General features: G+C 46.5%; 1 protein-coding gene across 6 annotated transcripts in view; it reads right to left on the reverse strand.

Annotated features, from left to right (window-relative positions):
• Window positions 1-7593, reverse strand: part of sec31a (SEC31 homolog A, COPII coat complex component) — an 82042-nt gene extending 74449 nt beyond the window's left edge. For 2 of the 6 annotated variants that reach the window (XM_073065016.1, XM_073065013.1), the window contains exon 1: window positions 7183-7592. The gene's annotated coding sequence lies outside the window, so the exon portion shown is untranslated. Of the gene's footprint in view, window positions 1-7182 lie in introns of all 6 variants that reach the window. The other 4 variants (XM_073065018.1, XM_073065014.1, XM_073065019.1 and 1 more) reach the window with 3 other exon arrangements.
• Window positions 7594-16606: the final 9013 nt, after the last annotated feature.

A 16606-nucleotide genomic window follows, 5' to 3' on the forward strand; every position in this document is an offset into this window, starting at 1 on the left:
GAGCTGCTGCTTCCAGGAGGAAACATCCCCGGTGTCTGAGCCACCTTTTCACAGCTACCAGGTCCCACACACCAGACTCAAGTACAGCACGCAGTCTTCCCTCAACCATTCCGTTCCTGAAGCAACCAGCAAAACCACTGACACCACAGAGACTTTGATCAACTTGCTCTAAAATGAAATTAGTGCTGTTTTGTTCTGATTTTGCAGTCACGTAGGATTCACGTTTAATCTGCTTTTCTCTTGCGAAGGCTGCTTGCGCGTTGCTGCCATGCTGCTGTAAGCTTGTTTCCCATTTCGCACCTGCGCGCACGTGTGTGCACAAATATAAAGTCAACCATGTCTTTGACAACGTAAACGATCGTCAAAAAGGAGGAATGCTAAAACGTGAATGAATGGGCAGATGAGGACAGAAACAGCATTTCTGTGACGTCCACTAGCAGCTGGGTTTGACACTGAATGTCAAACTCCAATAGGGGGGCTCAACTCCAACAGGAACATTATAGCCACGATACTAATCAAATCTGAGCTACCATACATGTAAATGTTTGAGACCTACAAAATCCTAAAGTCAATGGGTCAGTGAAAGAGTGGGTTTCTGTTGACACATATTCACATACTCATCACAACTGGGATAAGGTCCCCCTTGTCTCTGCCTACATTCCCACCAGCCTCCATATTCAACATGTCATTCTCCACAACTTCCGCCATCTCCAATGGGATCCTCACACTAAGCACAACTTTCACTCCACCCCCCCCCCCCGTAGGGGGCTCGTTCTCCATGTGGCTCTCTTCCCCACTGATCTTTCCCGAGATTATCTAAAGGAGTGGCTCAGTAGAGTAGCGGTTTGCGTGACCCTATCACAACGCCAGCAACCAGGGCTCAATTCCACCACAGTTTGTACATTCCCCTGCGACCACTGCTGCTGGTTTCCTCCACATTCCAAAGATGCGGAATTCGTAGACTAATTACTCACATGAGTGTTACTGGGTAGCAAGAGCTGATTGGGCCAGCAGGACCCTTTCTGTACTGTATATCAGAATAAAAAATTAAATTAAATACATTGTCCAAGTATGACTTTTCTCCTGGTCAAAAAGAAAACAAAAAGTGAGATGCATGTTAAAAGTCACATAAAAGTAGGATGAAGTAGATCTATTATGTAAATCGATAGCTGATGGTCAGAACAGACTTGGACCATTTACGATGGGCAATATCAGAGTAACTACTTATGAAGAGAGTCAATATATTGATAAGAATCACAGGATTCCACTCAGAATAAAACAATTTCTACTTTATTTATAAACTAAGGAAGAAATTCTTAACAAAATTAACAGAAGGGATAAAGGAGAGGCCATTTAGATTAGTAGCAGGATAGTGGCACTGGTAGGAGAAAGAGAGGGAGGGAGAGGGGAGAGGGGACAGTGGGAGAGGGCAAGGATGGGGGGAGAGGGGAAGGACGGGGGAGAGAGAGAGAAGGGACGGAGGGGGGAGAGAGAGAGAAGGGACGGAGGGGGGAGAGAGAGAGAAGGGACGGAGGGGGGAGAGAGAGAAGGGACGGAGGGGGAGAGAGAGAGAAGGGACGGAGGGGGAGAGAGAGAGAAGGGACGGAGGGGGAGAGAGAGAGGGGACAGTGGGAGAGAGAGAGAGAGGGGACAGAGTGGGAGAGAGAGAGAGGGGACAGAGTGGGAGAGAGAGAGAGGGGACAGAGTGGGAGAGAGAGAGAGAGAGGACAGAGTGGGAGAGAGAGAGAGAGAGGACAGAGTGGGAGAGAGAGAGAGGACAGAGTGGGAGAGAGAGAGAGGACAGAGTGGGAGGGGGAAGGACGGGGGGGAGAGGGGAAGGACGGAGGGGGAGAGAGAGAGGGGACAGAGTTGGGGAGAGAGTGAGAGGGGACAGAGTGGGGGAGAGAGAGGGGGGACAGAGTGAGAGAGAGAGAGAGAGAGAGAGGACAGAGTGGGAGATGGGAAGGATGGGGGGAGAGGGGAAGGACGGAGGGGGAGAGAGAGAGGGGACAGAGTTGGGGAGAGAGAGAGAGGGAACAGAGTGGGAGAGGGGAAGGATGGAGGGGGAGAGAGAGTGGGGACAGAGTGGGGGAGAGAGAGGGGGGACAGAGGGAGAGAGAGAGAGAGGACAGAGTAGGAGAGGGGAAGGACGGGGAGAGTGAGAGGACAGAGTTGGGGAGAGAGAGAAGGGACAGAGTTGGGGAGAGAGAGGGGACAGAGTTGGGGAGAGAGAGGGGACAGAGTTGGGGAGAGAGAGGGGACAGAGTTGGGGAGAGAGAGAAGGGACAGAGTTGGGGAGAGAGAGAGAGGGGACAGAGTTGGGGAGAGAGAGAGGGGACAGAGGGGGAGAGGGGAAGGACAGAAGGGGAGAGAGAGAAGGGACAGAGGGGGAGAGGGGGAGAGAGAGAGGGAGAGGAGGTTTTAAAAATATAATTTAATCTGAAAAATCAATTTCTAAGATTAAGAGCACTAAGCTATTACCAAAGGATCAACCTTTGTTCAAAACCATTTACCCAAATGAAACTCGACTAAATTGAGTTGCCCTACAAATTACAGCACTCCTGAATAGAAGCTGACCTCGAAATTGTACCCAAGAGGGTCTTGTGGATCTTTCTTATACCCAGGTTATCACGTGCCTGTCTGTCCCATCGTGCTAGTCACATTCTGAGAGTCGCTGGAGTAACCCTGATGCTGAACCCTCCCCACTTCATACACAGGTCCAGAACACAAGTACAGTCAATCATCGCAGGGGAGAGCTTGGACCAAGCACGATCTCACTTGTACACGCACATTGAACAATTGATAATGGCCAATAAGCCAGAGTACACCAAGAGTACTGCTCACTCCCTAATCCACAGTATCAATCCTTTTGCTCGTGTATTTAAGAATGACACTGAACTATCTGGATCTTCAATGGTTGCACCAAATGCTGTGGTCTGCCCCTCACTGAGCACACACTACGATCAAAACTGCGAGCAGGGACTGGATAATTTCATTCTGCTGAGGGACCAAACGTAATGTTCCATTATGAATTATTATCTCGTTTCAGACACATCGACTTTGAATGTTCCATTATTAAATTATCTTTTGTTTCAAACACATCGACTTTGTAGTCAGACGGCACAGTGTCGATGTGAGTAAGGTTGGGTTCAAACCAAAGTCCCTATCTGCTCCATCGGACTGTTTTGGCTTTCCCACACGGAGGGTGCTCCCATTCCAGAAGCATGGATCTAGACGTAAACCTCTGCCAAAACCCTACCACTGGCCAGTGTGATGCTGGTTCCCGCTGTGCATGTGACAGAGAAACCGTCACCATCGCTGACTGACCACAACTCCTTCCTGATGTCTGCCTGCAGTGCCAAATGTAATCATTTACAGTTTACCACACAGCAGACCAGCTTTCTCATTTTTGTGCATCAACCAACATTTTTTCAGTACTCAGTAAACCATTCGATCTTTGAGAAAGCATTCCTGACTCTGAAAGAGGTACAGCGCTGTTCATTAGACACAGACCCACACAGTCAACTCCTTGCGATCACCAAGGTACATGATTTCACTTTGCAGCTACCGGGGTCATCCAGGAAACCCTGTAATGCAACAGAAGTACAACTCCGATAATCCAATGCCCTTTGACAGTTTGATCGCAGACCTTCTGCACGCTACTGCTATTAAAGCCCAAACACACGTTCGCTTCACTTTTATTTTTACCTATTAGCCTGTCATACCATAAAGTTTCCAGTGAACCTGAAAGACCTGAGATGATTACTGACTTCGGGAGGAGGAAACCGCAGGTCCATGAGCCAGGCCTCATTGGGGAATTGGAAGTGGAGAGGGTCAGCAGCCTTAAATTCCCTGGTGTTACCATTCCAGAGGACCTGTCCTGGGTCCAGCTCGTAACTGCCTTTACAAAGAAAGCACGACAGTGCCTCTGCCTCCTTAGAAGTTTGCACAGATTCAGCATGTCATCTAAAACTCTGACAAACTTCTATAAGGAGTGTGGCGGACGGTACACTGACTGGCTGTATCACGGCCTGGTACGGACGGTACACTGACTGGCTGTATCACGGCCTGGTACGGACGGTACACCGACTGGCTGTATCACGGCCTGGTACGGACGGTACACTGACTGGCTGTATCACGGCCTGGTACGGACGGTACACTGACTGGCTGTATCACGGCCTGGTACGGAAGGTACACTGACTGGCTGTATCACGGCCTGGTACGGACGGTACACTGACTGGCTGTATCACGGCCTGGTACGGAAGGTACACTGACTGGCTGTATCACGGCCTGGTATGGACGGTACACTGACTGGCTGTATCATGGCCTGGTACGGACGGTACACTGACTGGCTGTATCATGGCCTGGTACGGACGGTACACTGACTGGCTGTATCATGGCCTGGTACGGATGGTACACTGACTGGCTGTATCATGGCCTGGTACGGACGGTACACTGACTGGCTGTATCACGGCCTGGTACGGACGGTACACTGACTGGCTGTATCATGGCCTGGTACGGACGGTACACTGACTGGCTGTATCACGGCCTGGTACGGACGGTACACTGACTGGCTGTATCACGGCCTGGTACGGACGGTACACTGACTGGCTGTACCACGGCCTGGTACGGAAGGTACACTGACTGGCTGTATCATGGCCTGGTACGGACGGTACACTGACTGGCTGTACCATGGCCTGGTACGGAAGGTACACTGACTGGCTGTATCATGGCCTGGTACGGACGGTACACTGACTGGCTGTATCACGGCCTGGTACGGACGGTACACTGACTGGCTGTATCACGGCCTGGTACGGACGGTACACTGACTGGCTGTATCACGGCCTGGTACGGACGGTACACTGACTGGCTGTATCACGGCCTGGTACGGACGGTACACTGACTGGCTGTATCACGGCCTGGTACGGAAAATCCTACAAAAGGTAGCGGATGGTGGCCCAGTCCATCACAGAGAAGCTCTCCCTGTACAGCACACCTATGCAGGAAAGCAGCACACACCACAAAGGACCCCCACCATTCACGACACGCTCACTTCTTTTCTCCGATTCTTGTGTTCCCTTGTTGAGAGGAATTTCCCCTGACACAGTTTGTCCAGGAATTAAGACATTTCACACCAGGTCTCTCCAGCATTGCAAAAAGTGATTTTTAAAAAACTTAAGAAATATTCTAACAACAACACACACAAAATGCTGGTAGAACACAGCAGGCCAGGCAGCATCTATGAGGAGAAGCACTGTCGACGTTTCGGGCCGAGACCCTTCGTCAGGACTAACTGAAAGGAGAGATAGTAAGAGATTTTCTCTTTTGTTCCTCTTTTCCTATTTTACTGTAGTAAATTACTTCCAACTACAGGAAAAGTGAAAAAGCAACTAACAGTACGACAGCACTCCAGTGTAACCCACTCTGTATCACTCCAGAGCGCACTGTACTCTAACATAACCTCATCCTGACCTCCCACCCCCATCCCAGACTCACACATTTTGACATGATAGGAAAAATCATTAGCTAAGACTTCACAAGGCCCTTTAACTCGTTTTACACTGCCTCCTGCCCCAGGGTCTATTCTTACAAACATCCATAAATTAATTCAGTCCATAATCCAGAAAAGTCACAAACAATATTCAACACAGAAACCACATTGTTACATCTGTGTCTTAAGTGGGATCAAAACAGAAATAACTCGTAAGAAGCAACAATCATTAAAAGTGAAGAGAAGAGGAATGATTTCTGACATGCCTACAAATGTCTGTAAACATATCAGCTATTTAAATTTAATATTATGGGGCCTTGATCATGTACAGATGGTTTTGTAATTCAGGGACAGTCTATGCACTAATTAGTCAGGTGAGGCACCAGAAATAAAGTAAAATCAGTTAATTTATTCATGCGGGTACCGAGTAGATCCCCAACATAACCAGGGGATTACCTCACAAACAAGAGAAAATCTGCAGATGCTGGAACTCCGAGCCTCACACACAAAACGCTGCAGGAACACAGCTAACGATCTGATGTTTAACAATGCCTGTTCAGGAATATATTTTGGCCTGGAAATCATTGAAGAATTTCCTGGAGTGCCACAGGATCTCTTGGATTCAGCCGAGAACCCATTCCAACGTCTCAGCCGGAAAAACGGCACGTTAAAAAGGATACCGAGACAGTTCAGTGCCAGTCTACATGTTGTGTTTTGTTGATCCAAAACTAATTGAAAGAAAAACACAGGGAGCCCAGGGATAAACACTTCATTGTTACTTTAGTACGACTCACATATGATGTGGCGATGTGTTGACGTATGCCATTTACATACTTTTACATACAATCCATAAAGAATTATGTAAACAAAGAATGCTTGATGAAACAGTATATTTCTAAAATTACTGAAATATTGAATACACATTAGATACTGTGTCAGCGTCGCCAGAGGAGGGATGAAACTGCAAACCGTTTGCATCAACTGGAAGTGGAGCTACCACTGCTGATCCCCAACAAGGCAATACCACAACTTGCCCCAGTGAAGAAATATACTGGCATCACGATTAAGATGAGGTGCATAGTTCCACCTTTGTCGGTGCAGACAACAATAGTGATGCTTTCATTGAGTTACTCCAGTGCAAATTCCACCCTTAATCCACCAATTCATCACATTTTCATTTGTCAAGCGGATGGAAGTCATTTTAAACCCTTGCTTCCAAAAGAGACTGTCTTTCACATCAGAGATTAAAAGGAGGCCCAAGGTGCCTGCCCGGACAGAAATAAACAGCACCATTCAGAAGCAGGAGAGGTCTGGCCAGCATACACCCCAAAACCGAGGGAAGAGGAATAAACCGGGCTCCTGAGCCCCGGAACACGGCAGACAAGCGTACCGTAACAGTGAGAGTAACCCGCTGGTAACAGCGCACAGCGGGGAGGATCGCCTGAAGTTGCACTCCGTGCGAGCAAGTGCACTAATTAAGAACTTAAAGCGTAGAAAAGGCCGGACCGAGCAGAACTGGTCCATGAAGCTGAAATAAATGCAATGCCCTCACGGCCCGGCAACCCGGCTCACTTCCCTCGATCTCAGCCCGATGCGATCCGAAGCGGCTGCCGAGGCCCAGACTGGAGAGGAGGGACTCGGCAGGAGCTCACCCCTTCCCCCCGGCCCCCGGCCCCCGGCCCCCGGCTCACCTCGGGCTCCTGTCCGCGAGTGCGCGTCGGTGCCGCGGCACGGCCAGCCTACGCTCCGGTGCCGGTCTCGCAAGTCCACGTCGCCACCGACGTGGCAGCCAAAGCAGATTGGACCCAGGCAGCAACACTTCCGCTTCCTCAGCTGCCAGAGTCCGCCCAGGAACCGGCAGCCTAGCAGTAACGTGCCGCCGTCTGGAACCTGTGACCACTCAGGGGTAACGCGGTGGGTGCACTCCGACAATCTGATAGAGTCAAAACGCTGCTGGAACAATCAACTGAGCAATAATCAAAAGCAGTATTACAGCCTTTATCAATTTATGTTATGCATTTCCATAGGCTTGATGGAATGGTTACATAAGATGATAATCCTGTGCTGCCATTGCCCAGAGCATTTGAAGATCCTATGAAAACGTGTTGTTATGAATCCCCCCCCCCCACTTCAGCTCCGCCCTCCAGGGGATAAGGACAGAGATAATGAAAAATGGCTTCATCAGCAGAGCCGAGGCACAACTCCCGATAATCCTTAGACCAACTACAGTGGTCAGAAATTCCAACGTGGGTGTTGTTTTTACCCGTGTGGCTCAGCAGATGACGTCTCCTGCAGAACTCACCAGGGCTCGAGGCTGACTGGAAAAATTATGATGATACCATGTACTATCCAAAATAGAAGTGAAGTGTATTTGGGTTTTGATAACACCCAGTAGTTTGGAAAATCTGTCAGAATATTTGATCTGCTGAATCTGGTAGATGGTGTTTCCTTTGCATCTCTGCAAAGTCTGACATCACCTGAGTATGGAGCAATGTTCAAATTGGGCATGATGTTCTCCTGGGGTTTCTGGGATGTTAGCCTGGCTTCCCTTCGTGGAGAACGCCGGTGCGTCACTTCGTTTAACGCGGAGAGACTGATGCACGGGCAACCACCACACAGTCCCTGTCAGGGTCTGGTGGTATGGAGAGAAAGATGACTAGGTACCCCTCACTGCCGCAGTCTTCCTCCACCTTCATTGCCGTTGTGATGCGTCGTCAGGAGTTTTAATTGTAGAGTAAAACAATACAGAAACAGACCCTTCGGCCCAACTGGTCAATGCCGACCACCCCAACCTCCTTGCTAGTCCTAGTTACCTGCGTACAAACCTTCAACCTACAAGGCTTTCCTTCCGTGTGCCTATCCAAATATATCTCAATGTTTCAATTATTGTATACCTCCACTCGACTCCTTCCTCTGGCAGCTCATTCCAAGAGCTCACTGCTTTCTCAGTAAAGAAGTTGCCTCTCGGGTCTCTCCCGTAACTTATATCTGTGCCAACACGAATGAATCTGCAGATGCTGGAAATAAATAAAAACACAAAATGCTGGCAGAATTCAGCAGGCCAGACAGCATCTATGGGAGGACCTTATATCTGTGCCTTCTAGTTTGACTTTCCAACCCTGGGGAAAAGACTACCTTCTCCACACCTCTCATGATTTTATAAAATCCTTTGAGGTGGCTCCTCATCCTCCTCTGCTCCAAAGAATGAAGGTCCAGTTTGGACAACCTCTCCCAATAACTGAGCCCCTCTAATCCCACACAAATCTCTTCTGCACACTCCCCTGCCTGACAATGTCTTTCCTTTAACAATGACCACAACTGTACATAATACTCCAAGTGCAGTCTCACCTTTGACACATATATATATCCCACTCTTAAACTTGACGCCATGACTGATGAAGGTCAGCATGCTAAACCTTCCTCACCACTTTGTCTACTTGTGCAGCCTCTTCCAGCGGACTCTCACATCCCTCTGTCCCACAACACTCACCAGCAGACTCTCACATCCCTCTGTCCCACAACACTCACCAGCAGACTCTCACATCCCTCTGTCCCACAACACTCGCCAGTGGAGTCTCACATCCCTCTGTCCCACAACACTCGCCAGCCGACCAGTGGAGTCTCACATCCCTCTGTCCCACAACACTCGCCAGTGGACTTTCACATTCCTCTGTCCCACAGCACTCGCCAGTGCCCGAACATTCACTGTGGTTTAAATGTTGACAATGCATTACCTCACACTTAACTACATTGAAATTAACTCGCATTCCTCAACCCTTCTCTCTAACCGATCAATATCATTCTGTAATTCATTGTAACCTGCTGCACTGTCAACATGACCCCTGGTATGTGGTTATGTGGATTATCAGAGATTTCCAATGCATTGTTTAAAGTGCAACTGCTGAATCTTGAGTATTGCACTCAGTGTTGGAGTATATTGATAATAGGACAAATTTCACTTTCCTCACTGAAGTTTTCCTGTATGTTTTGTGTATTTTGTATTTTATATATCTTAATAATATAAAATTATGTAAGATATTCTATATCATTTAAACTACTGTAATATAACATTAAATATAGATATTATTTAATATCTTATACGTACATCCCAGTATTTTGTGTTGTTTAGTATTGATGCATTACCATCATGTACCCAGCATAAACATTACAACCAGGCATGCACTATATTATGTCTGACTCCACAGCCATAATCACATAAGAACCAAAGAGACTGGTCACTTTCACTTGTGTTGGACAACATCAAACCCAGCAACAGAATCAAGAGATCTCTGTTCATTGTTTTGGAAACTTGACTTCATCACTTTCATTGTCCACCCTCGTCTCCTCCCGAGAAGGGAGTTTTGAGCCACAATCTTGAACTGCCGCAGTCCTAGTGAGGTTACGTCTGCAGCAGTGTCAGGGTAGATTTAGATGTTGCAAGGAGTGGTGGTATTTTTCCAAGCGAGGACAGTGTGCAATCTGGTGTGCAACCAGCAGGTGGCGGTGTTCCCATGTACCTGTTGACCTTGTCACTGGTGGTGGAGGTCACGGGAGCGGTTGTTCCAGTATCTGCGGTGAATTTTGTTAGTCCGATGGTGTAAGGAATGAATGTTCAGTTGATGAATGGGCTGCTTTTTCCCTGATGGTGTCAAACTTCTCGAGAGTCATTAAAGCTGCATTCATGCAGAGAAGTAGAGAATATCCTATCACATTTCTGGCTAATTCCTTGTAAATGATGGAAAGACTTCGGGATGTGAGGAACTAGGTCATCTGCCAGCTTTTGTTTCTAGTCCAGTTGAGTTTCTGATCAATGGTGACCCCTTCTCCGCCGGATAGAGTTAGGGGAGGACTTGAGGATGGTGACTTCCTTGAAGGATTGTGAATAGCTAGACTCTCTTGATGCAGAAGGTCTTTACCTTGCATGTGATGTGAAACTGTTACTTAACGCTTATCAGCAATGCTGCAGTGGGGATACGAGAGGCTGCGGATACTGGAATCTGGAACAACAAAAAACCGGAGCTGGAGGAACTGAGCAGGCAGTAGAATGGAGCAGTGTTGTTTGGGTCTTACTGCAGGCAGATTTGGGCTGCTTCATTTGAGAGAAATTGTGAAAGGAGTTACAATTATCAGTGAACACCTTCAATTCTGAACTTGTGATGAAGCAGCCCCTGAGAGGCTTCCATAGGAAGTCCCAGCACTGGAATAATGTATCTTCAAAAAACAATAATCATTTTACTTTGTGTGAGGAGTGACAATAACCACAGGAATGGTTTCCTCTTTACAACTTTGGACTTCAGTTTTATCAGGATTCCTTAATACCGCGTTTAGTCAATTTCAATCTTCCCTCTGGAATCCAGATGTTTAGTTCACATTTGAACCAAACTATGTTGAAATCTGGAGTCTAGGGATCTTCACAAAACCTAAACAGGGCATCAGGTTATTGGTGAGCAAGTCTGACTAGGTAGCACTGTCTGTGACAGCACTCATCGTGGGCTAATGACTTAGAGAAGAATGAGTGGGCACCATTTAGATTTCTCCGGGACTTTGTGATCACGGCCACATTTCACATTGTCATATAGATGCCGGTGTTGGACCGCACAGCTCAGCTACAATGGCAGCAGGTTCTGAGCATTGGTCTTCAGATCAACATCTGGGGTGCTGTCTGGACCCTTAGCTCAGCTGTGACCTAACTCAACACATCTGCTTTTGTTCCTCAATGTCACAGGAAATCTGCCCTCAAATGACATCATAGCCATTACTGAAACTTGGTTACAGGAGGGGCAGGACTGGCAGCTCGATGTTCCAGGGTTCCGATGTTTCAGACGTGATAGAGGCAGAGGGATGAAGGGTGGGGGGGTGGCTTTGCTAGTCAGGGAAAATATTACAGCAGTGCTTCGGCAGGAAAGATTAGAGGGCTTGTCTACTGAGGCCATATGAGTGGAGCTGAGAAACAGGAAAGGTATGACCAAATTAATAGGGTTGTATTATAGACCACCCAATAGTCAGCGAGAATTGGAGGAGCAAATCTGCAGAGAGATAATAGACAACTGCAGGAGATAGAAAGTTGTGATTGTAGGGGATTTTAATTTTCCACACATTGATTGGGACTCCCATACTGTTAAAGGTCTAGATGGGTTAGAGTTTGTAAAATGTGTTCAGGAAAGTTTTCTAGATCAATATATAGATGTACCAACTAGGGAGGATGCAATATTAGATCTCCTATTAGGAAATCAGTTAGGGCAGGTGACGGAAGTGTGTGTAGGGGTACACTTTGGTTCCAGTGATCATAACGCCATTAGTTTCAACTTGATCATGGATAAAGATAGATCTGGTCCTCGGGTTGAAGTTCTAAACTGGAAAAAGGCCAAATTTGAAGAAATGAGAAAGGATCTACAAAGCGTAGTTTGAGACAGGTTGTTCTCTGGCAAGGATGTGATTGGTAAGTGGGAGGCCTTCAAAGGAGAAATTTTGAGAGTGCAGAGTTCGTATGTTCCTGTCAGGGTTAAAGGCAAAATGAATAAGAATAAGGAACCTTGGTTCTCGAGGGATATTGGAACTCTGATAAAGAAGAAGAGAGAGATGTATGACATTATTAGGCAACAGGGAGGAAATAAGATGGCTGAGGAGTATAAAAAGAGTAAGAAAATACTTAAGAAAGAAATCAGGAGGGCTAAAAGAAGACATGAGGTTGCTTTGGCGGTCAGGGTGAAGGATAATCCTAAGAGCTTCTACAGGTATGTTAAGAGCAAAAGGATAGTAAGGGATAAAACTGGTCCTCTTGAAGATCAGAGTGATCGGCTACGTATGGAACCAAAAGAAATGGGAGAGATATTAAATGGGCTTTTTGCATCTGTATTTTCTAAGGAAACTGGAATGGAGTCTATGGAAACAAGGCAAACAAGTAGGGTGGTCATGGAACTTATACAGATTAAAGAGGAGGAGGTGCTTGCTCTCTTGAGGCAAATCAGAGTAGATAAATCCCCAGGACCTGACAGGGTATTCCCTCGGACCTTGAAGGAGACTAGTGTTGAAATTGCAGGGGCCCTGGCAGAAATATTTAAAATGTCGATATCCACGGGTCAGGTGCCGGAGGATTGGAGGGTAGCTCATGTAGTTCCATTGTTTAAAAAAGGCTCAAAAAGAAAGCCGGGGAATTATAGGCCGGTAAGTTTGACATCGGTAGTAGGTCAATTACTGGAAGGAATACTAAGAGATAGGATCTACAAGTATTTGGATAGACAGGGACTAATTAGAAAAAGTCAGCATGGCTTTGTGTGTGGTAGGTCATGTTTAGCAAATCTATTAGAGTTTTCGAGGAAGTTGCCAGGAAAGTGGATGAAGGGAAGGCAGTGGATGTTGTATACATGGACTTCAGTAAGGCCTTTGACAAGGTCCCGCATGGGAGGTTAGTTAGGAAGATTCAGTCGTTAGGTATACATGGAGAGGTAGTAAATTGGATTAGACGTTGGCTCAATGGAAGAAGTCAGAGAATGGTAGTGGAGGATTGCTACTCTGAGTGGAGGACTGTGACTAGTGGTGTGCAGCAGGGATCAGTGCTGGGTCCATTGTTATTTGTCATCTATATCAATGATCTGGATTATAACGTGGTAAATTGGATCAGCAAATTTGCTGATGATACAAAGATTGGAGGTGTAGTGGACAGTGAGGAAGGTTTTCAAAGCTTGCAGAGGGATTTGGACCAGTTGGAGGAATGGGCTGAAAAATGGCAGATGGAGTTTAATGCGGACAAGTGTGAGGTATTGCACTTCAGAAGGTCAAACCAAGGTAGAACATACAAGGTAAATGGTAGGACACTGAGGAGTGCAGTAGAGCAGAGGGACCTGGGAGTACAGATACATAATTCCCTAAAAGTGGCATCACAAGCAGATAGGGGCGTAAAGAGAGCTTTTGGTACATTGTCCTTTATAAATCAAAATATTGAGTATAAGAGTTGGAATGTAATGGTGAGGTAGTATAAGACATTGGTGAGACCAAATTTGGAGTATTGTGTGCAGTTTTGGTCACCTAATTACAGGAAGGATATTAATAAGGTTGGAAGAGTGCAGAGAAGGTTTACAAGGATGTTGCTGGGACTTGAGAAATTGAGTTACAGAGAAAGGTTGAATAGGCTAGGACTTTATTCCGTGGAGTGTAGGAGAATGAGGGGTGATTTCATAGAGGTGTATAAAATTATGATGGGTATAGATAGAGTGAATGCAAGCAGGCCTTTTCCACTGAGGCTAGGGGAGAAAAAAAACCAGAGGTCATGGGTTAAGGGTGAAGGGGGAAAAGTTTAAAGGGAACATTGGGGGGCTTCTTCACGCAGAGAGTGGTGGGAGTGTGGAATGAGCTGCCAGATGAAGTGGTGAATGTGGGCTCACTTTTGACATTTAAGAAAAACTTGGACAGGTACATGGATGAGAGGTGTATGGAGGGATATGGTCCAGGTGCAGGTCAGTGGGACTAGGCAGAAAAATGGTTCAGCACAGACAAGAAGGGCCAAAAGGCCTGTTTCTGAGCTGTAATGTTCTATGGTTCTGTGGTTCTAAATATAACAGAGCGGGCACCCACAGCAGCGTAGCAATAAACACCACACTGTTACAGCTCAGTTCAATTCCGATGCTGCCTGTAAGGAGTTTGCACGTCCTCTCCATGAACATAGAAATCTACAGTACATTACAGTACAATGTTGTGCCGACCATGTAACCCGCTCTAGAAACTGCCGAGAATTCCCCTACCGTATATTTCTGCATTTTTGTAAGCTCTTGGCTTTCCTCCCTCTTTCCTAAGACATAGTGGTTAGAAGGTTAATTGGCCCTGTGATTAGGCAAGGGTTAAACAGGTAGGCTGCTGGGCGGTGCAGCTTGTTGGGTCAGAAGGACCTTTTCTGTGCAGTTTCAATCCAAAGGAACTGACCCAAAATGCTAAAGGTCTACAAACTTCTCACTGACTTCCTTTAATATCCTAGAATGAAAGAAAAATGATTCTGGGATCAATCATCCTTCAGGGCCATTAAATGTAGATTTAATTGATGATGGCAGGGCTTTGGCCCAATTCAGTTTTAGTTTCATGAGGGTACCTGGCATGGTATTCCTTTCTTGATAGTCAGATTGAAACAAAGTAATTATTTATGACAAGCACCATTTCCTCATTTCTATGTGTAAGAGCATCAATATCTATTTTTAAGGGGCCTTATTAGATTAGATTAGATTCAACTTTATTGTCATTGTGCCGAGTACAGATACAAAGCCAATGAAATGCAATTGCCCTCATTATACTGCTCATTACCCTCATGTCCCTGATCGAGTTGGAAGGTCTGGTATAGATACTCGTTGCATGTTTTTTCCATACTTTTTGATTCTTAGTGTTCCGTCAGTTTTCACTGTTCTCATTTTCTCCCCCAGCATGATCACAGGTAAAGCCCTTCCCACCACTGAGCACATCTTCATGAAGCGTTGTCACAGGAAAGCAGCATTCATCATCAGGGACCCCCAGCACCCAGGACACGCTCTCTTCTCACTGCTGTCATCAGGAAGAAGGTACAAGAGCCTCAGATCTCACACCACCAGGTACTCCTCAACCATCAGGCTCTTGAACCAAAGGGTCACTCAACTTCACTTGCCCCATCATTGAAATGTTCCCACAACCTATAGACCCACTTTCAAGGACTCTTCATCTCATGTTCTAATATCTATTGCTTATTTACTTATTATAATTATTTCTTTCTTTTTGTATTTGCAATTTGATGTCTTTGGTGCACTGGTTGAATGCCCAAATTGGCGTGATTCTATTATGAATTATTAAGTATGCTTGCAAGAGAATGACTCTCAGAGTTGTGTATGGTGACATATATGTACTTTGATAATAAATTTACTCTAAGCTTTGAACAAGAAATTCTGCAGATGCTGGAAGTCCAGAGCACCACACACAAAATGGTGGAGGAACCCAGAGATCAGGCCGCATCTATGGAAAAGAATAAACAGTTGATGTTTTGGGCTGAGAAGCTTCTTCAGGACTGCAAAGTAAAGGGGAAGATGCCAGAATAAAAAGTGTGGGGGGGGGGGGGGGGGGGGGAGGGTGAAAGAGGCCTAGCTAAAAGGTGATAGGTGAAGCCAGGTGGATGGGAAAGACAAAGGGCTGGAGAGGAAGGAATCTGATAGGGAAGGAGAATGGACCATAGGAAAAAGGGAAGGAGGAGGGGACCCAGGGGGTCATAATAGGCAGATGAGAAGAGATAAGAGGCCAGTGTGAAGTAGAAGAAGGAGGGAGGGGGAGGGAAAAAACTACTGGAAAGAGAAATCGATGTTCATGCCATCAAGTTGGAGGCTACCCTGACAGAATATAATGTGTTGTCCCTCCACCCTGTGTGTGGCCTCATGATGGCACAAGAGGAGGCCATGGACTGACATGTTGGACAGAAATGGGAATTGGAATTATAATGTGTGCCCATGGGGAAGTTCTGCTTTTGGGGGACAGGGCGAAGGTGCTTAACAAGGTGGCCCCCCAGTTTACAGCAGGACTCACCCATGCAGAGGTGAGCACTTCGGGAGCACGGGATACAATAGCAGATACGCAGGTGAAGTGTTGCCTCACCTGGAAGGAGTGTTTGAGGCCCTGAATGGAGCTGAGGGAGGAGGTGTCAACATGATCTTTAGTTTTCGTCGTTTTGTTTGCTTTATTCTTACCTTGATGGTCTCCCTCATCTTTTTGATCATAGTCGTAAAGTCATGGGGAACTACACCATGAAAGCAGGCCCAACGAGTCTGTTTACACCAATCCCATCTTATCTTCCTCTCGTTCTCATCACTCCTCCCTCTAGATTTACTACTCAAACACACAGTAATACACTAGGGGCAAGTTACAGGGGCCACTTAACCCCCCAGCCCCTGGGAGGTGGCTGAAACATGCTCCAGGTCACAGAGAGAGTGTACAAACGTCGGAGATCTGGATCGAAACTGGTGCCATTGTAAGTCATCTCTGGTTGTTTTTATTTTTGTTTGGAGGCAGGATATTATTCTTTAGCTGTATGACCTGGTCTGCATCATATTAAAGTTGTTTTATTAAAGGCATTCATTGATCTGTCATCAGTTTTCCCTGCAGCCTATGACAGAAATA

The sequence above is a fragment of the Hemitrygon akajei genome, chromosome 13 (genome assembly GCF_048418815.1).
Source record: "Hemitrygon akajei chromosome 13, sHemAka1.3, whole genome shotgun sequence".
In the NCBI taxonomy this organism is placed as follows: Eukaryota; Metazoa; Chordata; class Chondrichthyes; order Myliobatiformes; family Dasyatidae; genus Hemitrygon; species Hemitrygon akajei.